Source organism: Hyperolius riggenbachi, chromosome 4, assembly GCF_040937935.1.
Source record: "Hyperolius riggenbachi isolate aHypRig1 chromosome 4, aHypRig1.pri, whole genome shotgun sequence".
Classification (NCBI taxonomy): Eukaryota; Metazoa; Chordata; class Amphibia; order Anura; family Hyperoliidae; genus Hyperolius; species Hyperolius riggenbachi.
In genome coordinates this window covers 27404943-27430656 of record NC_090649.1, presented here as the reverse complement: position 1 = coordinate 27430656, position 25714 = coordinate 27404943, and positions in this window count along the sequence as shown.

The following is a 25714-nucleotide window of genomic DNA, read 5'->3' as shown; positions in this document are numbered from 1 at the left end:
GTAGGCAGGGGTATATGTGCCCAGTATAGTTAGCCAGGGGTATATGTGCCCAGTATATGTAGCCAGGTGTATATGTGCCCCGTATATGTAGCCAGGGGTATATGTGCCCAGTATATGTAGGCAGGTGTATATTTGCCCATTATATGTAGTCAGGGGTATATGTCCCCAGTATATGTAGTCAGGTGTATAGGTCCCCAGTACATGTAGCCAGGGGTATATGTGCCCAGAATTTGTAGACAGGGGTATATGTCCCCAGTATATGTAGCCAGTGGTAAATGTACCCAGTATATGTAACCAGGGGTATATGTCCCCAGTATACTGTATGTAGTCAGGTGTATAGGTACCCAGTATATGTAGTCAGGGGTATATGTGCCCAGTATTTGTAGCCAGGGGTATATGTGCCCAGTATATGTAACCAGGGGTATATGTCCCCAGTATATGTAGGCAGAGGTATATGTCCCCAGTATATGTAGCCAGGGGTATATGCCCTCAGTGTCCCCAGTATATGTAGGCAGAAGTATATGTGCCCAGTTTATGTAGGCAGGTGTATATGTGCCCAGTACTTGTAGCCAAGAGTATATGTCCCCAGAATAGGTAGCCAGGTGTGCCCCAAGCAGGAGGAGAGCAACCCAGAGGAGAGGGGGGATGAAGTAAAAGGTATGCACTGACTTGACTAATAAATGTGCAGTCACACAGGTGCAGTTAACAGGTATGCACGGAGTGGTATATCTCACTGCATGCGCTCACATAGGTAAGTAGGTGCACTGAACACAACAAGTAGGTATATGCAGTGATGGGTATTACAAATGTGCACCTGTCACACACACTCACAGGTACCATCGTGAACAGGTGCAATGACTGATGGTATTAACAATGTGTGCACTCACATAGATAGGAAGGTAGGTAGGTGCACTCAACAGTGAACAGGTGCTCCAGGAGGGAGTGCAGCCTGATTGGCTACAATGTGCCTGCTGACTGTGATGTAGAGGGTCAAAGTTGACCCTGATGATGTACTATGGGGGCGAATTGAACTTCCGGAAAAGTTTGCGGTTCTCCGCAATCGCGAACCACAGAAGTTTGCCTGGAACCGTTCGCCGTCTAACCGTTCAGGCCATCTCTAGTTTCATGTGCAATAGGGGAGAAAATGAAATGGTTGCGCATCTAACCAAGATGCACCTGACAGACACTCACTGCATAGGGCTAATAAGCCTCTCAAAGGCACAAGTGTGCTCATTGCAGTGGAACAGGTGCATTAAGAACTAATGCATCTCACAATACAAATAATGGAAGCAAATCCATGCGTTACACATTATCCGGGGACCTTACCCTTCTCTTATTGAGAGAGACATCTGTTCCACGCTGCAGAGCATGTTAGCAAGGACAGCTCGTGCAGCCTTCTCTCGGGGTCCCCACCCTAACCAAAGTTTAAAATCACCCAACATTATGGGAACATGCTAGCAGCATTGACTTGGGAGCAGCAGGCCATATAAAGGGGAAGGGGTGTGGTGTGGGCGGCGCCCCAGGAACTCTCACTGCCCAGGGACACCGCCCACAACTCTAGTGTCATGTGAGTACTGGGTGCCAACTATGGGGGAAAGGGGTGTGAGTGGATGTTGGGAGAAGTAGAGATCAGAAGACGTCAGTGTGGGTGTTGCAGGAAGGGGAAGTAATTGGGGTGCTGGGGGAGGGAGAGATCACTGGGGGTGCTGGGGGAAGGAGAGGTCAGTTTAGATGCTGAGGGAGGTCACTATAGTTGCTGCTGTGGAGAGCCCGCCCCCCCCCCCCCTTCTGCGCGTGCCAGATTATTTATTAAATATTAATTATATAATAACTGTATTTTTACATCTTTTGCTGCAACAGAATCACTTACATTAATGTGAGGCATGTTGTGCCCATCCACATAATGTCTGCATTACAAGCCTACTGTCTACTCACGTTGTGTGTGGCAGCACATAGGCACCATGCAATGTGACGCCTGCACTCTGTTATGTGTTGTGTCTGTTGTTTGGCCGGGTACACAGCACAACCTAACTGTGTGATTGGTGTCACACATCCTGTACACATGCTATGATGCTATATTGTGCAATGATGCAATACTAGTGAGTGGAAAATAACCCAGAAGGACTGACAAAAATACTGTACTTGTTCTGCAGAATATACCTTGTACAATTTCAAGCCTGGTCCCATAGAGGAAATGTCTAGCAGAGGATCCGGTGGTAAGTAAATTTTTATTTGCAATAACAGTGTGTACTGCAATGGTAGTTGGGTTATTTTGGACATTTGGCATTCTTACCCCTTGGCAATCATTCCATTTTTTTTTTTCATTGTGAAAACTGCACATCAGTGTTGCCAACCTTTCACGTTTTTTTTTTTACTGACAAATACCTAAAAATTTACTGACAAAAGATTTTTTTTTTACTGACAAAATCCCCTGCGTGACGCACCGAAAAAATGGGCGTGCTCATGCAACAGAATGTGGGCGTGGTCATGGGTGGGGCCAAATATACATGATTTTAGTAGTGCTGTAAAAGCTCTGCTGGGGAAGTTTGAGCTCTGCCATAGTGTTTCCCAAAATACATGTAATCTTACAGCATTTCACCAAAAATTCACGTAAAAATACAGACAATATGGCAGTGGTTCCCTAAAAATAGATGTAATCTGGCAGCAGCGATTCCACCAACATACACATAATCTGGCAGTAGTTCCCCAAAATACACTTAATCTGACAGCAGTGGTTCCCCAGAAATAGGAAGCCCCGGGTCTATAGGTTTCGCCAGAATAGGTGGCCACCGGTATAGATGTCTCCAGAACAAGTAGCCAGGAGTAGAGATGTCCCCAGAACAGGTAGCCAAGGGTAGAGATGTCCCCAGAACAGGTAGCCTGGGGTATATGTGCCCAGTATATGTAGCCAGGGTTATATGTGCCCAGTATATGTAGCCAGGGGTATATGTGCCCAGTATATGTAGCCAGGGGTATATGTGCCCAGTATATGTAGCCAGTGGTATAGGTGTCCCCAGTGTATGTAGCTAGGGGTATATGTGCCCAGTATATGTAGCCAGGGGTATATGTGCCCAGTATATTTAGCCAGGGGTATATGTGCCCAGTATAAGTAGCCAGGGGTATATGTGCCCAGTATATGCAGGCAGGTGTATATGTGCCCAGTATATGTAAGCAGGGTTATATGTGCCTAGTATATTTAGTCAGGGGTATATGTCACCAGTATATATAGCCAGAGGTATAAATGACCCCAGTATATGTAGTCAGGGGTATTTGTCCCCAGTATATGTAGTCAGGGGTATATGTAGGCATGAGTATATGTCCACAGAATATGTAGCCAGGTGTAAATGTGCCCAGTATATGTAGGCAGGGGTATATGTGCCCAGTATATGTAGCCAGGGGTATATGTGCCCAGTATATGTAGCCAGGTGTATATGTGCCCAGTGTATGTAACCAGGTGTATATGTGCCCAGTATATGTAGCCAGGTGTATATGTGCCCAGTATATGTAGCCAGGTGTATATGTGCCCAGTATATGTAGGCAGGTGTATATGTGCCCAGTATATGTAGGCAGGGTTATATGTGCCCAGTATATGTAGCCAGAGGTATAGATGACCCCAGTATATGTAGTCAGGGGTATATGTCCCCAGTATATGTAGTCAGGGGTATATGTGCCTAGTATATGTAGCCAGGTGTATATGTCCCCAGTATATGTAGTCAGGGGTATATGTCCCCAGTATATGTAGGCAGGTGTATATGTGCCCAGTGTATGTAGGCAGGTGTATATGTCCCCAGTTTATGTAGCCAGGGGTATATGTCCCCAGTATATGTAGTCAGGTGTATAGGTCCCTAGTATATGTAGTCAGGGGTATATGTGCCCAGTATATGTAGCCAGGGGTATATGTCCCCAGTATATGTAGTCAGGGGTATATGTCCCCAGTATATGTAGCCAGGTGTATATGTGCCCAGTATATGTAGGCAGGTGTATATGGCCCTAGTATATGTAGGCAGGGGTATATGTCCCCATTATATGTAGCCAGGGGTATATGTCCTCAGTATATGTAGGCAGGTGTATATGTCCCAAGTATATGTAGGCAGGTGTATATGTGTCCAGTATATGTAGGCAGGTGTATATGTGCCCAGTATATGTAGCCAGGGGTATATGTGCCCAGTGTATGTAACCAGGTGTATATGTGCCCAGTATATGTAGCCAGGTGTATATGTGCCCAGTATATGTAGGCAGGTGTATTTGTGCCCAGTATATGTAGGCAGGGTTATATGTGCCAAGTATATGTAGCCAGAGGTATAGATGACCACAGTATATGTAGTCAGGGGTATATGTCCCCAGTATATGTAGTCAGGGGTATATGTGCCTAGTATATGTAGCCAGGGGTATATGTCCCCAGTATATGTAGTCAGGGGTATATGTCCCCAGTATATGTAGGCGGATGTATATGTGCCCAGTATATGTAGGCGGGTGTATATGTCCCTAGTTTATGTAGCCAGGGGTATATGTCCCCAGTATATGTAGTCAGGGGTATATGTCCCCAGTATATATAGCCAGCGGTATATGTGCCCAGTGTATGTAGCCAGGGGTATATGTCCCCAGTATATGTAGCCAGGGGTATATGTGCCCAGTATATGTAGCCAGGGGTATATGTGCCCAGTATATGTAGGCAGGGGTATATGTCCCCAGAATAGGTAGCCAGGTGTGCCCCCAGCAGGAGGGGAGCAGCACAGAGAAGAGGGAGAGCTGTGGGCATGGTGGGGAAGGGGGGCCATCTCCCCCCCCCCTTCCCTCATCTTAGGGCTCTCCCTCCCTCACTCTCCCCTCCAGAACGAAGTGTTGTGCGGGCGGCTGGCAGCGGGTGGAACTTACCTCCATCTCGTTACAGGCGCGGGATGAATTTGCCGCTACTCTAGTCTGGTCCAGACTAGAGCAGCGCACCAGAACGTCTGGCGCTTGGAGCGAGTCGGAGGTAAGTTCCACCCACTGCCAAACGCCACACAAGCTCTGGACTGCGGAAAGCGAGGGAGGGAGAGCCCTAAGGTGAGGGAAGGAGGGGGGAGATTGCCCCCCTTACCCACTGTGCCCACAGCTGTCCCTCTTCTCTGCGCTGCTGCCCAGTGCTCACAGGGCAGCCGATTGGCCACCCTAACGGACGCTTCTGAATTCCTTACGAAATTCACGGGCAGCTAATTTGTAACAAAATTTACAGTCGGTTGGCATTACTGCTGCACATGATGGCACAACAGGAATATTGGAACTGTGTTGAAACAATGTTATTAATTCAAATGGACACATTGGGGTTGATTTACTAAACTGTGCTAACGGATAGCACGGCGGCGCTATGCGCTTCACGCAAGTTTTTCTGCTTGTAAAGGTTTACGCGTGCTAATAAAGGTTTGCACGCATTAATGCGCACATAAACGTTTTCAGCATGCAAATTTTCCATGCAAATTTGCGTATGTTTTCACATAAAATTAATGTAAAAGCACACAGGCACTGACATGGCTAAAATCGCATACTTACAAAAATAAGCAAATTTTAACGCGTTTCTCAAACAAATGCTTAAGAATTCACATCCGCATGCAAATTTGTTTATGTGTTTTCCGCAACGGAATCACGTAGCCTAACTCCATGTTGGTAAAATAAAACTCTGTAATCCTAACCTAGATTATGAACCCTAACTCAGATGTTTTAACTTACTAAATACACTTGCATACTAAGTTAAACCAATTCATGGTAACATAACAAAACAACTGCATGCTGTGATTGCAGTAAACACCATGGGCCTGATTCACAAAGCGGTGCTAAGAGTTAGCACGCTGGTGAAAAGCCCTTTATCATGCCTAAACTCAGTTTAGGCATGATAAGTTTAGGTGTGATAAGTTTAGGCATGATAAGTTTAAGCACCAACTGCGTTAGCACCGCAGTGCACAGCTGATCAAAAGTTTTGCGCTAGCAAAGTCTGGTGCACTTCGCATAGAGTTTAATGGCGCTGCTTTGCGTGCGGGACTTTGCACGCGCTCTAAACTTATCTAAACTTAGCATGCCTAAACTTATTACACCTAAACTTATCACACCTAAACTTATCATGCCTAAACTGGCTTTTCACCAGCATGGTGCAATGGTTATCATGCCTAAAGTCTCTAACTGTTAGCACCGCTTTGTGAATCAGGCCCCATATAAGCAAATGGGTATAAAAGAGAGGTACTCATTAACACCAACAGCCCCTCCCCAAATCCCCCCTTATTAGGTAACACTAGATACATAACAGCATCACCCCCCACACGTACGCTAATTGGAAAGACAGGGAGCACAGAATACTATCAAAACATTCCCACCCACCCTTTCACGCCTCTAATAGAACGTGAAAATACTACACCATACTGCATATACTATACTTTAGAACTTCTGACTGCAGGTGGTGTGACAGCGTCACGTGCGCTACTTCTCTGTCTGGAGTCGCAGGAGTATGAAGACATCAGCAAGCCTGCCAAGCCCAGCAAGAAGGGAGGCGGCAGCAGCACCACATGCTGCTCTAGCTACACGTGCTCCTGAAGTGCCGTATGTGTCTATGTATCCCGCCTTTGGCTCTGCCTCTATACAGATGGCGCTTGTGGGCTTATGCCTACAGTGCCTTATGGTAGATCCGGCCCTGGTGCAAAGCTTATAATAGATCCGGCCCTGGTGCAAAGCTTATAATAGATCCGGCCCTGGTGCAAAGTTTACAAACATGTACACAATAGTGTAAGAAACACTGCAGTCAGCTCCTGCAACCATTTACAGAAGTGCCTCTGTGTAATGCAGTAAGCAGCTATGTTGTGCTTATATGAACAAATGCTAACTACAGCCATGTTCAAAGTGCAGCTGTAACAAACACGGCACGTCTGTATGTTTAACGAGAGCAGCCTAACATTTCTACTGGCTCCATAGTATACCCAATTATTCAGTGGCGTAGCTATGGAGCTGTGGGCCCCGGTGGGAGTTTTACATGGGCCCCATCAAGCACTCTATGGGCCTGATTCACAAAGCGGTGATAACTCAGTTATCACGCCTAAAAGACTTTAGGCATGATAACCTTTGCACCACACTGGTGAAAAGCCAGTTTAGGCGTGATAAGTTTAGGTGTGATAAGTTTAGGTGTGATAAGTTTAGGCATGCTAAGTTTAGATAAGTGTAGATAGCGTGCAAAGTCCCGCACACAATGCAGCGCCATTAAACTCTATGCGAAGTGCACCAGACTTTGCTAGCGCAAAACTTTTGATCAGCTGTGCACTGCGGTGCTAACGCAGTTGGTGCTTAAACTTATCGGGCTTGATTCACCAAGCGGTGCAAAGTGTTTGCACGCTGGTGAAAAGGCCCTTATCACGCCTAAACTCACTTTAGGCATGATAAGAAGAAACTCGCGCGAAGTTACCGCGCGTACGCGCGTAAGTGCGCGCGCAGCACCCGACGCTTCGCGCGAAGCTCCCATTAAGCCCTATGGGACTTTGCGCGCACGCTCACGCGTACGCGCGGTAACTTCGCGCGAAGAGCAGGAAAAAGCGGTGATAACTCAGTGGTGAAAAGGTCATCACGCCTAAAGTCTTTTAGGCGTGATAACTGGGTTATCACCGCTTTGTGAATCAAGCCCATCATGCCTAAACTTATCACACCTAAACTTATCACACCTAAACTTATCATGCCTAACCTGAGTTTAGGCGTGACCCTTTTCACCAGGGTGCTAACTGTTAGCACCGCTTTGTGAATCAGGCCCAATATGTAACACTTGATACGGCGCAACAAATCTGTCCACAGTGTCAGAGGTGCAAGAAGGGGGTGGGGAACAATTTGTTAATGATTATTACTATTCAGAATATCTACAGAAGTGATCATTACCAGCACAGGACCAATAAACAGCTAATACTTTGGTTGAGGAAAAGCCCCATGGGGCCCCTCTGGTCCACATTCCCCGATGCAATCGCTACCCCCATTGCTACGCCACTGCAATTATTATTTATTAAATATTAATTATATTATAACTGTGTTTTTACATCTTTTGCTGCAACAGAATCACTTAAATCAATGTGAGGCATGTTGTGCCCATCCACATAATGGGCTCGATTCACAAAGCGGTGCTAACCCAGTTAGAGACTTTAGGCATGATAACCATTGCACCACTCTGGTGAAAAGCCAGTTTAGGTGTGATAAGTTTAGGCATGATAAGTTTAGGTGTGATAAGTTTAGGCATGCTAAGTTTAGATACGTTTAGATCGCTTGCAAAGTCCCGCACGCAAAGCAGCGCCATTAAACTTTATACGAAGTGCACCAGTCTTTGCTAGCGCAAAACTTTTGATCAACTGTGCACTGCCGTGCTATCGCACTTGGCGCTTAAACTTATCATGCCTAAACTTATCATGCCTAAACTTATCACACCTAAACTTATCACACCTAAACTTATCATGCCTAAAGTGAGTTTAGGCATGATAAAGGGCTTTTCACCAGGGTGCTAACTGCTAGCACCGCTTTGTGAATCAGGCCCTATGTCTGCATTACAAGCCTACTGTCTACTCACGTTGTGTGTGGCAGCACATAGGCACCATGCAATGTGACGCCTGCACTCTGTTATGCGTTGTGCCTGTTGTTTGGCCGGGTACACAGCACAACCTAACTGTGTGATTGGTGTCACACATCCTGTACACATGCTATGATGCTATATTGTGCAATGAGGCAATACTAGTGAGTTGGAAATAACCCAGTAGGACTGACAAAAATACCGTACTTGTTCTGCAGATGTTGTTGAAAGCCTTATCATACGTGGTCCCAGAAAGAAAATGCCTAGTAAGTACATTTTATTTGCAATAACAGTGTGTACTGCAATGGTAGTTGGGTTATGTTGGACATTTGGCATTCTTACCCCTTGGCAATCATTCCATTTTTTCTTTTTCATTGTGAAACCGGCACCTGATGGCACAACAGGAATATTGGACACTGTGTTGACAATGTTATTAATTCAAATGGACACATTGGGGTTGAGTCACTAAACCGTGCTAATGGATAGCACGGCGGCGCTATTCGCTTCATGCACGTTATTCCACTTGTAAAGGGTTACGCGCGATATCAAGAGTTTGCACGCACTAACACGGTACAACGCCCATAAAAGTTTGCATTGCGCCGCATTAACGTGTGCAAACCTTTGTTGCGAAGCACATAGCGTGGCTGTGTGCTATCCGGTAGCACGGTTTAGTGAATCACCCCCATAAGGTGGTGCAGGTACAGCCTGTTAGCTGACGACATTTTGCAGTTAAGGGCCCGTTTCCACTACAGCGAACTTGCATACATTTTCTGCCTGCAGATTCACATAGCCAATAATAGTCAATGGGCCTGTTTCCACTAGCCCAAATATCTGCGCAGCAGAGCCATCAGAATTCGCACACCGCAAGGCTAGAGTGCGATTCACCTGTAATATAATTGATAGGAAAATGGCATGCGTTTTCACCATGAAAATTTTCCATGCAAATTCGCGTACGTTTTCACATAGAATTAATGTAAAAGCACACAGGCACTGACATGGCTAAAATCGCATACTTACAAAAATAAGCAAAGTTGAAATTCGCATGCAAACACTTACGAATTCGCATCCGCATGCAAATTTGTTTACGCGTTTTCCACAACAGAATCGCGTAGCCTAAGTCCATGTGGGTAAAATAAAGCTCTGTAATCCTAACCTAGAGTATGAACCCTAACTCAGTGTAATGCTGGGGGGCCATACTGTCTGACCACCCAGCACAACAAGGCTAAGAGCTGGATAATGGAGGAGGCTACACAGGCTGCCCAGAGCGACTGCAGCTTTGGGCTTCCGATAATACACAATGGCAGCGCAGTGCGATGTTGCGCTGCTCTTGCAATAACAAACATAAAGACAGATACAGGACAGACTGGAGTGAGGTAGCCAATAGCAACCGCAGCAATGGCTACCTCACAAGGACAGGACTAGGAGGACAGAGGGTGACAGAATGAATGCTTGCTAAACTAGTTACTGCCTCAGTGACAGCAAGCATCCACAGACAGAACAGACTAAAACGAGAATGCCAATCGCGACCGCAGCGATGGTCTACTTCGCAAGAACAGGACTAGAAGGATTCGCCGCTTCTTTGCAGGAGATGACGCAATCCAAGCTAAACAGGATATCAACAGTTCGCGTACGTATATATCAGCGGCACTGATGTATTAACAAGTCCCTGGGGTCCTGCCAGTTCAAGCGTACAAGGAAAACTAACTAAGATAAACATAGACTGACAGATGGAACGCTGGCTAATCAGTAACAATACCAAAGCACCAGCTAGCGTCCATACAAGACAAGACAGACAGGTGAGGTAACCAGTAGCAACCGCTGCTATGGCTTACACTCCCGGAACACTCTAACGCTAGGGCGAATGCGATCCACAAGGAACTTGACTAGAAGGACTGAGTCCTACGCAGGAATCAGTGCAGTCCACACGGGATAACACGAGAACCAGGAACAGGAACAGGGGACCAGAGTAACAGATTGAAACTTCCTTGGTGGGCCCTTGGTGTCCCAGTCCGACCCTGGTAACATAACAAAACAACTGTATGCTGTGATTGAAGGAAACACCATATAAGCAAATGGGTATAAAAGAGAGGTACTCATTAACACCAACAGCCCCTCCCCCAATCCCCCCTTATTAGGTAACACTAGATACATGACAGCATCACCCCCCACACACACGCTAATAGGAAAGCACAGAATACTGGCTAATAGGAAACATAGGAAGTACAGAGTGCTGTCTGTCACAAACCCCCAGGAAACAAAGGTAGCACAGAATACTCTCAAAACATTCCCACCCACCCTTTCACGCCGCTAATAGAAAGCGAAAATACTACACCATACTGCATATACTATACCTTCAAACTTCTGACTGCAGGTGGTGTGACAGCGTCACGCACGCTACCTCTCTGTCTGGAGTCGCAGCAGTATGAGGACATCAGCAAGCCTGCCAAGCCCAGCAAGAACGGAGGCGGCAGCAGCACCACATGCTGCTCTAGCTACACGTGCTCCTGAAGTGACGTATGTGTCTATGTATCCCGCCCTTGGCTCTGCCTCTATACAGATGGCGCTTGTAGGCTTATGCCTACAGTGCCTTATGGTAGATCCAGCCCTGGTGCAAAGCTTATAATAGATCCGGCCCTGGTGCAAAGCTTACAAACATGTACACAATAGTGTAAGAAACACTGCAGTCAGCACCGGCAACCATTTACAGAAGTGCCTCTGTGTAATGCAGTAAGCAGCTATGTTGTGCTTATACGGACAAATGCTAACTACAGCCATGGTCAACGTGCAGCTGCAACAAACACGGCACGTCTGTATGTTTAACCAGAGCAGCCTAACATTTCTACTGCCTCCATAGTATACCCAATTATTATTTACAGGGCCGTGCAGAGGGTCCATAATCATTTTAGCCTTTTGGATGTTTCTTCTACGTCCAAAAGGCTGCTGCTGCACTGCCGTGTACTCCCACAGCCGATTGCGTGCATGCCTGTGCGCTCCCGTGCCGCTGTCCATTACCCTGGAGATCAATGAATGGGAACGCATTGATCTCAGTCCCCATTAGAAAGACCAACAGCTTTCATGAGAAGCCGCGGTTTTACTGAAAAAAAAAATCACGTTCTCCCTATACTTCCTGTAAGCGAGAGTGCTCGCTTACAGGATGGATTTATTAAAAAAAAATGACTGTGGCCATCTTGTGGCCAAATAGTAAAACTACATGAACATGCATGCCTTTTTTCACACAAATGTAAATACATTACATTTGCAATTAACGGTTTACCTCCCACACCCAAAAAATACTCAAATAAAAATGTTAACTTAAAAAAAATTACAAAAAAAAAAAAATAGTTACCTAAGGGTTTGACCTTTTTTAATATGCATGTCAAGAGGGTATTGTAATGATCAGTGATGTATCTGATGATCAGTACTAGCTCTATGAGCACAATAGTCAGTATTTTATTCAAAGTGTGATCACTAGTGATTGGGTGCACAGTAATATTCAGGATTATAAGACAGTGATAGCCCTTAGTGGCAGGGGCTATCACTAATAAGAGAGTGGTCGTACAGGCAAAGTCGGTAACAGATCGGTCAGGCAGAGGTACAGAATCGTAAGACAAAATCGGAGTGAGTATTCAGGCAGAAGTCGGCAACAGATCAGATTGGCAGAGGTACATAATCGTTAGGCAGAGAGTAGTCGGTAGGTACAGGCAAAAGGTCAAACACAATAATAATCAATAACAGTAATAATATTCCTAAGCTAGTGCGAATCCCCGGGGTCCTGCCGGTTCAAGCACACACGGATCTGACTAAGGTCTGAGAGCTTTCATTGCGAAGTTTCAGCAACAGCAGACAATGAGCCACTGACATCCCCAAGCTTAAATACAGACAGGCAATTCCAAACAACCTGCCCAGAACAGCCTGACCAATCAGCAACGAGACCCAGCAGCCTGATGTCAGCTGACCAGCAGATCAGCTGACCCATCTCCTGAGCCCATAAAGGTCCTGCCACTACGTGCGCGAGCGTGCCGACCTAAGCTGATGTGCTACTGAGAGACCTGTCCTGCCAGAGGCTGCGCGAGATGTCTGGGAGGACGAGCGGTGATGTCAGATGTGGAAGCGGCGGTCGCACTGCTTTCCGCTGCTGAGGTAATACTTCTATACCTGACATTACCCCCCTCCCCCTCCCTTGAGGCGTGGCCTCCGAAAACGCCCCTGAAAACCTTTCAGGATGTAATGAGTGAAACTGTTGTTTTAACTCCTCAGCATGAAGACGATGAGTCGGTACCCACGATCTCTCCTCAGGACCATAACCTCTCCAGTGAACCAGATACTGCACTGAATTCCACACCCTGCGAGAATCCAAAATCTCCTCAATTTCATATTCAGGCTCCCCATCAATCACAACTGGGGGGGGGGGGAGAAGAAACCACATGTACAGCAGGTTTTAATAAAGAAACATGAAAGGACTTTACACCCCTCATGGTAGCTGGAAGAGCCACTCTATAAGCTACCTCATTGATTTTTTTCAGAAATGGGATATGGACCAATATATTTAGGGCCCAATTTCGCTGATGATTGTCTTAGAGCCATATGACGGGTGGAGACCCATACCATATCCCCTGGTGAAAAATCCCACTCGGGGGATCGCTTCTTGTCCGCTTGTCTTTTATGGATCTCAAAAGCTTTCTCCAGATTGACTTTTACTAAAGCCCAATTTCTCTTTAAAGACTTCTGCCATTCTTCCAATGCAGGAAAGGGAGAATTTCCCACAGGTAATGGAGAAAACTTAGGTGACCTCCCTGTGAACACCTGAAAAGGTGAAAATCCTGAGGAAGTGTTTATTAGATTATTATGGGCAAATTCCGCAAAGGGAAGGAATTTTACCCAGTTATGTTGTGAATCAGCCATGTAACAGCGGAGAAACTGCTCAAGGGACTGGTTCATCCTTTCTGTTTGACCAATAGTCTGAGGATGATATCCTGATGAAAAAGACAAGGTCAAACTCAAATGTTTACAGAAAGCTCGCCAAAATTGCACACCCCTGGCAGACACTATATTCTCCGGAATTCCATGCAAGTGGAAAATATGAGTGACAAAGAGATCTGCCAGTTCCTGAGCAGATGGGAGTTTTTTCAAAGGTACAAAATGAACCATCTTACTAAAACGGTCCACTACCACCCATATCACAGTGTTCCCTTCAGAACTAGGGAGTTCCCTTACAAAGTCCATGGAAATGTGAGTCCAGGGCTCAGTGGGTACAGGCAAAGATTGCAGTGTCCCTGCTGGAGCCTGCCGGGAAGGTTTGCTCCTAGCACAAACTGTACATGACGTTACAAACTCTTTGCAATCGTTCCTGATTGAAGGCCACCACACACAACGAGACAGTAACTCCTAAGTTCTGGTCATACCGGGATGTCGCATGTTTTTGTGACTCTGAAACAATTGCATGACTTGCAGGCGTAAATGCAGTGGGACAAATAGCAGACCATCTGGTTTCCCCTCTGGGATATCTTGTTGATAAGGACCCAGACTGGTTGCCAGATCCTCCATGGGTTCTGTGGCTGCCACCACCACATGTTCAGGCAGAATACTGACTGGGGATGAGGGCTGAACTGTCTCTGGTTCAAAGCAACGGGACAGTGCGTCTGCTTTGATGTTTTTATTACCAGGTTTGTAGGTTATTATAAACTTGAATCTGGAGAAAAAGAGTGCCCAACAAGCTTGTCGTGGATTGAGTCTTTTTGCCCCTTCAATATACTCCAAATTCTTATGATCTGTGTATACCGTGATCACATGCTCATCCCCCTCAAACCAATGACGCCACTCCTCAAAAGCCATTTTGATGTCCAACAACTCCCTGTTACCTATGTCATAATTCTTTTCCGCTGAGGAGAACTTGTTAGAAAAGAATGCACATGGATGCAACTATCCCTGAAGCCCTGAATGTTGAGACAGAACAGCCCCCACTCCTATCTCTGAGGCATCTACCTCCACAATGAAAGGTAGAGTCACATCCACGTGTCGGAGAATGGGAGCGGAGCAAAAAAGTGTTTTTAACTGGGAAAATGCAGCACAGGCTTCTTCAGACCAATTGCAGGTATCTGCTCCTTTTTTGGTCAGATTAGTGAGGGGGGCGACCACAGAGGAGAAACCCTTAATAAACTTTCTGTAATAGTTGGCGAAACCAAGAAATCTTTGGAGTGCCTTCAAACCAGAAGGTTGAGGCCACTCCAAAACAGCTGACACTTTCTTAGGGTCCATGGATAGACCGGTGGTGGAGATAATGTACCCTAAGAAGGACACTTCAGAGACTTCAAATAAACATTTTTCAAGTTTTGCATACAAACAATTTTGTCGTAACTTATCCAACACAAACTTGACATGCTCCCTGTGTTCCATGAGGTTTTTGGAAAAAATCTAAATATCGTCCAAATAGACGATAACAAATCGACCCAGTACCACCCTAAAAATCTCATTGACCAACCCCTGGAACACAGCTGGAGCATTACATAAGCCAAAAGGCATGACTAAATACTCATAATGGCCATCGGGTGTATTGAAGGCCGTTTTCCATTCGTCCCCCTGCCTAATGCGTATCAAATTTTATGCCCCTCTGAGGTCAAGTTTAGAAAAGACTCGGGCTCCAGACACTTGGGAGAAGAGGTCATCAATTAGGGCAATGGGTACCGATTCTGAATAGTAAATTTGTTCAGAGCTCTGTAATCAATGCAAGGTCGGAGTCCACCGTCTTTTTTCTGAACAAAAAAAGAATCCTGCCCCTGCAGGCAATTTAGAGGAACGAATGAAACCTTTCTTGAGGTTTTTTTTAATATAATCCTTCATGGCAGTTTGTTCAGGACCTGAAAGATTGTATAAATGGCCCCTGGGAGGCATAGTACCGGGTCTTAAATCAATGGGACAATCAAACTCCCTATAAGGCGGGAGTTTGTCAGCAGAGCGTGGGAAAAACACATCAGGATAGGCTTTATACAGCAGAGGAACACCCTCCACCTGAATCTCAGTAGAACACAACGTAATTTTCTCCAAACAGTGTTCTTGACATTATCAATATGAAGACAGTGCTCCTCTTCTTTAAAACACAACCTGCAGAATCAAACAGATCTCAACATAGTGCATTACTGCTAAAAATACGAGAATAAAAAACACCCCAGTGAAAAAACGATGCTCCACTCATGTACCACATGCAGTGAGATTTATCCACGCGATCCCTTTAAGATAACAGGCTCACCAGATGCAATCCACCTCAGTTTTCAGGTGGGTCTCTCATATAAATCAATCAGCCAACGATCTAGCAGCATTGAATTTCCAACGGTTTTAATACAGAGTTTCACTTTTAAAAAATCACAATAAAAACAAACATAGTGTAAAACCATTACAAACTGCCATTGCCCTGCGCTTGGTTTGCACTCACGTAACAAGGATGAATCAGGCGCATATCAGGCTTGCTGTTAGCCTAGCGGTGTCACCTCCACTGCGGTATCAGCGTCCCATCTCCGCTGCGGCGCTCCCACTTATCCACGCTACTTAGCCGGCTCACGTACTCCAGTTCACTCCCAGTGACATCAGGCGCTCCAGACTCCGCCTTACGCATTTTGTCCATCAAGGACTCATCAGAGGCTGACGTCACTGGAGTGTCCGACGTCCTTTATACTATTTTCCGCGTATGTGGACTCCAATGCGACCCGTAGGTCACGTAGAACCCATGTGACTAGGTCACCTGATCGCATTTCCCTCTGTTGGAACGCAGCGTCCATTTCGACGCATGCTTACTTGTTCACAATAGGTTATTGGTCCTTAGCCAGCCATATTCCTCTATCTCGTGCCATCTACTGATCATTTATATTACTGCACTGATTCACATAAATATATATTTACAATAAAATCAAGCTCATATTCATTATTTAAAATATAGTAATAATATTCAATGCTGCTACCTACATCTTCTCTCCTTATATAGCTGGCCACTGACCAATACACCCCCAATTTCAACCAAATATATATAAATATATGGAGGTGACTCCTGGCCATCCAGTCTATTGCCCCATACTGTATTAATATCACCATTATTCCTTTCTGGCACAAAATTCCCCATGAGCTCCCTATACATTGGATACCTTCAACTGAACACTTTAAATCCATTAAACGTGAGGCCCAATTTCATTTGGCCTTTTATATTAAAACCAATTACATGATCTTATGTGTGTCCCTACTGCCCTCGTTTACATGTGTGCCATATAAATGGCCACCTACGGGGGAGAAACCTGTGGCCCCCAAGAGTATCATTATCTTGTACCCTTAGGGATCTTTTATCCCCTATGTGTCCCTCTTATGCTAACCCCCAGCCGTGTCCCCACATTATGTGTGCAATAGGGCCACAGGATTCTCAACACCTTATAAACCCTTACCAAAATCACATAGTGTCACATTCTATAGTGCCTACCCACTCTTCCTTGGGCTATCCCTATTCACTCTCAATCCCAGTTACTTAGACTTAATATCACTTCTTTATCAGCCACTGTCTGTTTTCACAGATCATTCGTAATAAAATAATTTAGGTCGAATTCCACATTCATACCACTGGGTGTCATGGTTTTCAAGTTGTAAATCCACCGCCCCTCCGCTTGGGAGATATCCCTGACCAAACTGGACTCTCTCCACCTTTTAACATGGGCCTCTATACCCATAAATTTCATCCCTGAGGGGTCACTGTTGTGAAATAGTTGAAAGTGATTTGACACACTATGTGTGGCCAACCCTTTTTTAACCACTTGACCACCAGAGCAATTTTCACCTTTCAGCGCTCCTTCCATTCATTCATCTATAACTTTATCATTACTTATCGCAATGAAATGAACTATATCTTGTTTTTTCCGCCACCAATTAGGCTTTCTTTGGGTGGTACATTTTGCTAAGAGCTACTTTACTGTAAATGCTCAGGCCATTATAGTTCTAAAATAATACATGCCTCCATAAATAAAACCCACGTATTGTATTTACCCATTTGTCTCGGTTATTACACCGTTTAAATTATGTCCCTATCACAATGTTTGGCGCCAATATTTTATTTGGAAATAAAGGTGCATTTTTTTCAGTTTTGCGTCCATCCCTAATTACAAGCCCATAGTTTATAAAGTAACAGTGTTATACCCTCTTGACATAAATATTTAAAGAGTTCAGTCCCTAAGGTAACTATTTATGTCTTTTTTATTATATTTTATTACAAAAAAAAAAATTGGGGAGTGTGAGAGATAATGAGTTAATGTATAATGTAAAACTAGGTATTTATATATGAAAAATGTTTTTGGATGTAGTTTTATTATTTGGCCACAAGATGGCCACAGTGCTTTTTTGTTCATGTGATCTGTAAGCGTCGGAAGTTGGGAAACTTTTTTTTTTTTTCACAATGATCACGCTGCTTCTCATAGAAGCAGCCGATCATTGCTGGGGGCTGAGATCAACGAACGGGAACGGTTTTTCCCATTCATTGATCTCCGGGCGAGCGGGCGGTGGCGTGCACGAGCGTGGGAGCGCGCGCACGAGTGAGCGGGAGCGCGGACAGCGGTGGTGCCACCAGGGGTGGTACGTGTTTCTACACCCCTGGTGGTAAAGTGGTTAATGTTAGCTACATGTTCCCCAATCCTCTTCTGTAATTTTCTTGTGGTGCGGCCCACATATTCCATATTACAGGGGCATTTTAATAAATAGATCACCCCTTTTGAATTGCATGTAATACACGTCTCAATGTTATCATCTGCCCTGTATTATTCGATGTAAATGACATTCCCCTTTGGGGCAGTGCTTCCCTACATTCTCTACAATTTCGACAAGGAAAAAATCCTTTTTGTCCCAATATGTCCCCAGTTCTTATCTGGGGCGGGTTCACAAAGCTTGGTACCAACTTAAATTTCAGATTGGGGGCTTTTTTGGACACAAATCCTGGAGTTTCAGGCACCGCCTTCTTCAAAACACCATCCAACCTTAAAATATTCCAGTGCTTCTTAATTATATGTTCTATATCTCTATATTGGTTATTATAATTCAGCAATATATCAAATTCCCTATTTTTTTGCGGTTGTGTATTCTTTACTTTATTTTGCAAAAGCTCAACTCTATCCATGGCTGCCACTTTCTCCACCTGTGTGTTTAGGATATCTTCCTTATAGCCTTTTTCTATAAATCTTTGTACAAGAATGTTACTCTGTGTTCTAAAGGTATCAACCTCTGAACAGTTTCGCCTTATCCGCATCAGTTGTCCTTTAGGTATATTTTCAAGCCACCTTTTATGAAAGCAGCTTTCTACTGGGATGTACCCATTCTTATCCGTGGGTTTGAAGAAAGTCTCTGTACTTAATAAGTTTTCTTTTTTTCTTTATGACCTAAGTCTAAAAACTCCACCTGGTCATAGGATATGTTAAATGAGGTTTTTATAGGGCTCCAATGATTATTGGCCATATTACAAAATGCATCTAAAGACTCTTCTGGACCCCTCCATATGAAGAACAGGTCATCGATGAATCTATTCCAAGAAACTATATATTCTGCCCCCTCCATCAATAAAAGTTCTTGTTCCCATTTGGCCATATAAATGTTTGCCACCGAGGGTGCAAATTTTGCCCCCATGGCGCATCCTGTTTGTTGGACATAGAATTCATTTTCGTACCAAAAATAATTATCTTCTAACGCGTATTTTAATAGCTCCATGATAAAATCTATTTGCTTTGTTTTCAAATTCCCCAGTTGTTTGAGTGCTTCTTCCACTGCCTGCATACCCTCCTGGTGCGGGATAACTGTATATAAGGACGTGACATCCCCAGTTATCAAGACATCCCCTTTTTCCATTCCCACCTCTCTAGTTTTTTGAAGCAGATGTTTGGTATCCTTTAACAGGTGTGGTAATTGGCCCACAATGTTCTGGAGAAATATGTTAATATATTCACCCACTCTTTCCGTAAGTGAACACACCCCACTGACAATGAGTCTCCCCGGGGGGTTTTCAACATTTTTGTGGATTTTAGGATTACAGTATATCACTGTGGGAAGTAAATATCGAAATTCATTCGTGGAGATAATGGTCTCCTTTTCTCCCCGTATTAGCACATTCTTCAAACTTGTTTTATATTCACGTGTAGGATCCCTCTTTAACTTTTTATATGTTTGTTGATCTCCAAGTAGTCTAAACATCTCATTTTTGTACTGCAATGAGTTCATTATGACCAACCTCCCTCCCCCCCCCCTTATCTGCTGACTTCAGCACTAAATCCTTATTTTCCACTAATTCAAGGATCTGTTGATTGAGCTGTCTAGAATTTCTTTGTTTCTTAATTCCAATTGTTCCACATCTTGGAGGACAGCCCTTTTAAACGTACCAATGGTACTTTCTTTGGAGGTATCTTGTGGGTTAAACAAAGATCTATTTTTTAGATTTGTATGCACATATTCCTGGGGGATAGGGTTGGCTCTATTTGTGGGGCCTTCATGGCTCAGGAAGTATTTTTTCTGTGTTAACTTCCTTACATACTTATTAATGTCTACATACACCCCAAATTTGTTCAACCTATTTGGGGGTGCATAATTAAGTCCTTTATCCAAAAGTTTCAACTGTGGCTTTGTTAACCACTTGAGGACCACAGTCTTTTCGCTCCTTAAGGACCAAAGGCTTTTTTTTCCATTCAGACCACTGCAGCTTTCACGGTTTATTGCTCGGTCATACAACCTACCACCTAAATGAATTTTACCTCCTTTTCTTGTCACTAATACAGCTTTCTTTTGCTGCTATTTGATTGCTGCTGCGAGTTTTAGTTTTTATTATATTCATCAAAAAAGACATGAATTTTGTCAAAAAAATGACTTTTTTAACTTTCTGTGCTGGCATTTTTCAAATAAAGTAAAATTTCCTATACATTTGAGCGCGAAAGTTATTCCTCTAAATGTCTTTGATAAAAAAAAAACATTCAGTGTATAATTATTGGATTGGGTAAAAGTTATAGCGTTTACAAACTATGGTGCCAAAAGTGAATTTTCCCATTTTAAAGCATCTCTGACTTTTTTGACCATCTGTCAGGTTTCATGAGGTGCTAAAATTCCAGGATAGTATAAATACCCCCCAAATGACCCCATTTTGGAAAGAAGACATCCCAAAGTATTCACAAAGAGGCATGGTGAGTTCATAGAAGATTTTATTTTTTTGTCATAAGTTAGCGGAAAATGACACTTTGTGACAAAAAAAAAAAATTCTGCTAACTTGTGACAAAAAAAAGGAAATCTGCCACGGACTCACCATAGCCCTCTCTGGATACCTTGAAGTGTCTACTTTCCATTCATTTGTGGGGTGTATTTACTGTCCTGGCATTTTGGTGGGTGCTAAATTGTAAGAACCCCTCTAAAGCCTAAAGGTGCTCATTGGACGTTGGGCCCCTTAGCGCACCTAGGCTGCAAAAAGGGGTCACACATGTGGTATTGCCGTACTCAGGAGAAGTAGTATAATGTGTTTGGGGTGTATTTTTACACATACCCATGCTGGGTGGGAGAAATATCTCTGTAAATGACAATCTTTTGATTTTTTTTCACACGATTGTCCATTTACAGAGAGATTTCTCCCACCCAGCATGGGTATGTGTAAAAATACACCCCAAAACACATTATACTACTTCTCCTGAGTACGGCGATACCACATGTGTGGCACTTTTTTGCACCCTAACTGCACTAAGGGGCCCAAAGTCCAATGAGTACCTTTAGGATTTCAAGGGTCATTTTGAGACATTTTTTTTCAAGACTACTCCTCACGGTTTAGGGCCCCTAAAATGCCAGGGCAGTATAGGAACCCCACAAATGACCCCATTTTAGAAAGAAGACACCCAAAGGTATTCCATTAGTAGTACGGTGAGTTCATAGAAGATTTTATTTTTTTGTCACAAGTTAGCGGAAATTGATTTTTATTGTTTTTTTTTCACAAAGTGTCATTTTCCGCTAACTTGTGACAAAAAATAAAATCTTCTATGAACTCACCGTACTACTAATGGAATACCTTTGGGTGTCTTCTTTCTAAAATGGGGTCATTTGTGGGGTTCCTATACTGCCCTGGCCTTTTAGGGGCCCTAAACCGTGAGGAGTAGTCTGGAAAACAAATGTCTCAAAATGACCCTTGAAATTCTAAAGGTACTTATTGGACTTTGGGCCCCTTAGCGCAGTTAGGGTGCAAAAAAGTGCCACACATGTGGTATCGCCACACTTGGGAGAAGTAGTTTAATGTGTTTTGGGGTGTATTTTTACACATACCCATGCTGGGTGGGAGAAATCTCTTTGCAAATGACAATTTTTTGTTTTTTTTACACACAATTGTCCATTTACAGAGATATTTCTCCCACCCAGCATGGGTATGTGTAAAAATACACCCCAAAACACATTATACTACTTCTCCTGAGTATGGCGATACCACATGTGTGGCACTTTTTTGCACCCTAACTGCGCTAAGGGTCCCAAAGTCCAATGAGTACCTTTAGGATTTCACAGGTCATTTTGAGAAATTTGGTTTCAAGACTACTCCTCACGGTTTAGGGCCCCTAAAATGCCAAGACAGTATAGGAACCCCACAAATGACCCCATTTTAGAAAGAAGACACCCCAAGGTATTCCGTTAGTAGTATGGGGAGTTCATAGAAGATTTTATTTTTTGTCACAAGTTAGCGGAAAATGACACTTTGTGAAAAAAAACAATAAAAATCAATTTCCGCTAACTTGTGACAAAAAATAAAATCTTCTATGAACTCACCGTACTACTAACGGAATACCTTGGGGTGTCTTCTTTCTAAAATGGGGTCATTTGTGTGGTTCCTATACTGCCCTGGCATTTTAGGGGCCCTAAACCGTGAGGAGTAGTCTTGAAACCAAATGTCGCAAAATGACCTGTGAAATCCTAAAGGTACTCATTGGACTTTGGGCCCCTTAGCGCACTTAGGGTGCAAAAAAGTGCCACACATGTGGTACCGCCGTACTCAGGAGAAGTAGTATAATGTGTTATGTGGTGTATTTTTACACATGCAGATGCTGGGTGGGAGAAATATCTCTGTAAATGACAATTATTTGATTTTTTTGTACACACAATTGTCCATGTACAGAGAGATTTCTCCCACCCAGCATGGGTATGTATAAAAATACACCCCAAAACACATTATACTACTACTTCTGAGTACGGCGATACCACATGTGTCCTATTCACAGGTCATTTTGAGGCATTTGGATTCAGTGGCGGACACAGGCAGCAGTGGGCCCCTGTGCAAAATATCAATTGTGGGCCCCCCTGACCTGCGGCGCGCTTCGCGCGCCGCGTCAAAAAATGGGCGCAGCTATAACCTGCGGCGCGCGAAGCGCGCCGCGACAAAAAATGGGCGTGGACAGAACCTGCGGCGCGTAGCGCCGCGGCAAAAAATGGGCGTGGCAATGACCGGATAAGGGCGGAGCTAACTGTAATTTAAAGTGATCCCGGGGTGAGAGTGATATGGAGGCTGCCATATTTATTTCCTTTTAAACAATACTAGTTGCCTGGCGGCCCTGCTGATCTATTTGGCTGCAGTAATAAACTGAATTACACCAGCAACAAGCATGCAGCTTAATCTTCTCAGTTCTGACAATATTGTCAGAAACCCCTGACCTGCTGCATGCTTGTTCAGGGTCTATGGTTGAAAGAATAAGAGGCAGAGGACCAGAACGGCAACCAGGCAACTGGTATTGCTTAAAAGGAGAGAAATATGGCAGCCTCAATATTATTCTCACCTCAGGTTCCCTTGAAAAGTGCAACGCAAAGACAGTGGGCCCAAGTCTTGGTGACCCTTTCCCCAGAAAATTCACATAATTGTGCAGGTTTTCTCAAGAAAATACACATAATGTGAGCAGATTTGCCCAGAAAATACATTCAATCATGTCGGCAGATTTGCCCAGAAAATACGTGCAATGATGTCGGCAGATATGCCCAGAAAATACGTGCAATGATGTCGGCAGATATGCCCAGAAAATACGTGCAATCATGTCGGCAGATATGCCCAGAAAATACGTGCAATCATGTCGGCAGATATGCCCAGAAAATACGTGCAATCATGTCGGCAGATATGCCCAGAAAATACGTGCAATCATGTCAGCAGATATGCCCAGAAAATACGTGCAATCATGTCGGCAGATATGCCCAGAAAATACGTGCAATCATGTCGGCAGATATGCCCAGAAAATACGTGCAATCATGTCAGCAGATATGCCCAGAAAATACGTGCAATCATGTCGGCAGATATGCCCAGAAAATACGTGCAATCATGTCGGCAGATATGCCCAGAAAATACGTGCAATCATGTCGGCAGATATGCCCAGAAAATACGTGCAATCATGTCGGCAGATATGCCCAGAAAATACGTGCAATCATGTCGGCAGATATGCCCAGAAAATACGTGCAATCATGTTGGCAGATATGCCCAGAAAATACCTGCAATCATGTCGGCAGATATGCCCAGAAAATACCTGCAATCATGTCGGCAGATATGCCCAGAAAATACCTGCAATCATGTCGGCAGATATGCCCAGAAAATACGTGCAATCATGTCGGCAGATTTGCCCAGAAAACACATGCAATCATGTAGCAAATTTGCCCAGAACATACATGCAATCATGTGGCAGACCTGCCCAGAACATACACGCAATCATGTGGCAGACCTGCCCAGAACATACACGCAATCATGTGGCAGACCTGCCCAGAACATACACCTGCTAAAATAAATAATAAAAAAAAAACATTTACTCACCTGCAGCAGCAGACCTCCTGTCCCAGCCTCCATCCGGCGCGCAGCTCCCATGGGTGGTTGGGTGGATAGGTAGCCTGGTGGGTAGGTAGGCAGCCGGGTGGGTAGGTAGGTAGCCCTTAGCCGGGTGGGTAAGTAGCCTGGTGGGTGGCTGGGTAGCTGGGTGGGTAGCCTGGTGGGTGGCTGGGTAGGCGGGTGGGTAGGTAGCCTGGTGGGTGGGTAGGTGGGTGGTTAGGTAGCTGGGTGGGTGGGTAGGTAGCCTGGTGGGTTGGTAGGTAGCCGGGTGGGTAGGTAGGTAGGTAGCCTGGTGGGTAGGTAGGTAGCCGGGTGGGTGTGTAGGTAGCCGGGTGGGTGTGTAGGTAGCCGGGTGGGTAGGTAGCCGGGTGGGTAGGTAGGTATCCGGGTGGGTAGGTAGCCAGGTGGGTGGGTAGGTAGCCGGGTGGGTAGGTAGCCAGGTAGATAGCCGGCAGGGTGGTTAGGTAGCCGGGTGGGTAGGTAGCCAGGTAGATAGCCGGCAGGGTGGTTAGGTAGCCGGGTGGGTAGCTAGGTAGCCGGGTGGGTAGGTAGCCGGGTGGGTAGGTAGCCAGGTAGATAGCCGGCAGGGTGGTTAGGTAGCCGGGTGGGTAGGTAGCCGGGTGGGTGGGTAGGTAGCCGGGTGGGTAGGTAGGTATCCGGGTGGGTAGGTAGCCGGGTGGGTGGGTAGGTAGCCGGGTGGGTAGGTAGCCAGCAGGGTGGGTAGGTAGCCGGGTGGGTAGGTAGCCAGGTAGATAGCCGGCAGGGTGGTTAGGTAGCCGGGTGGGTAGCTAGGTAGCCGGATGGGTAGGTAGCCAGGTAGATAGCCGGCAGGGTGGTTAGGTAGCCGGGTGGGTAGCTAGGTAGCCGGGTGGGTAGGTAGCCAGGTAGGTAGCCAGCAGGGTGGTTAGGTAGCCGGGTGGGTAGCTAGGTAGCCGGGTGGGTAGGTAGCCGGGTGGGTAGGTAGCCAGGTAGATAGCCGGCAGGGTGGTTAGGTAGCCGGGTGGGTAGCTAGGTAGCCGGGTGGGTAGGTAGCCAGGTAGATAGCCGGCAGGGTGGTCAGGTAGCCGGGTGGGTAGCTAGGTAGCCGGGTGGGTAGGTAGCCAGGTAGGTAGCCGGCAGGGTGGTTAGGTAGCCGGGTGGGTAGCTAGGTAGCCGGGTGGGTAGGTAGCCGGGTGGGTAGGTAGCCAGGTAGATAGCCGGCAGGGTGGTTAGGTAGCCGGGTGGGTAGCTAGGTAGCCGGGTGGTTAGGTAGCCGGGTGGGTAGGTAGCCAGGTAGATAGCCGGCAGGGTGGTTAGGTAGCCGGGTGGGTAGCTAGGTAGCCGGGTGGGTGGGTAGGTAGCCTGGTTAG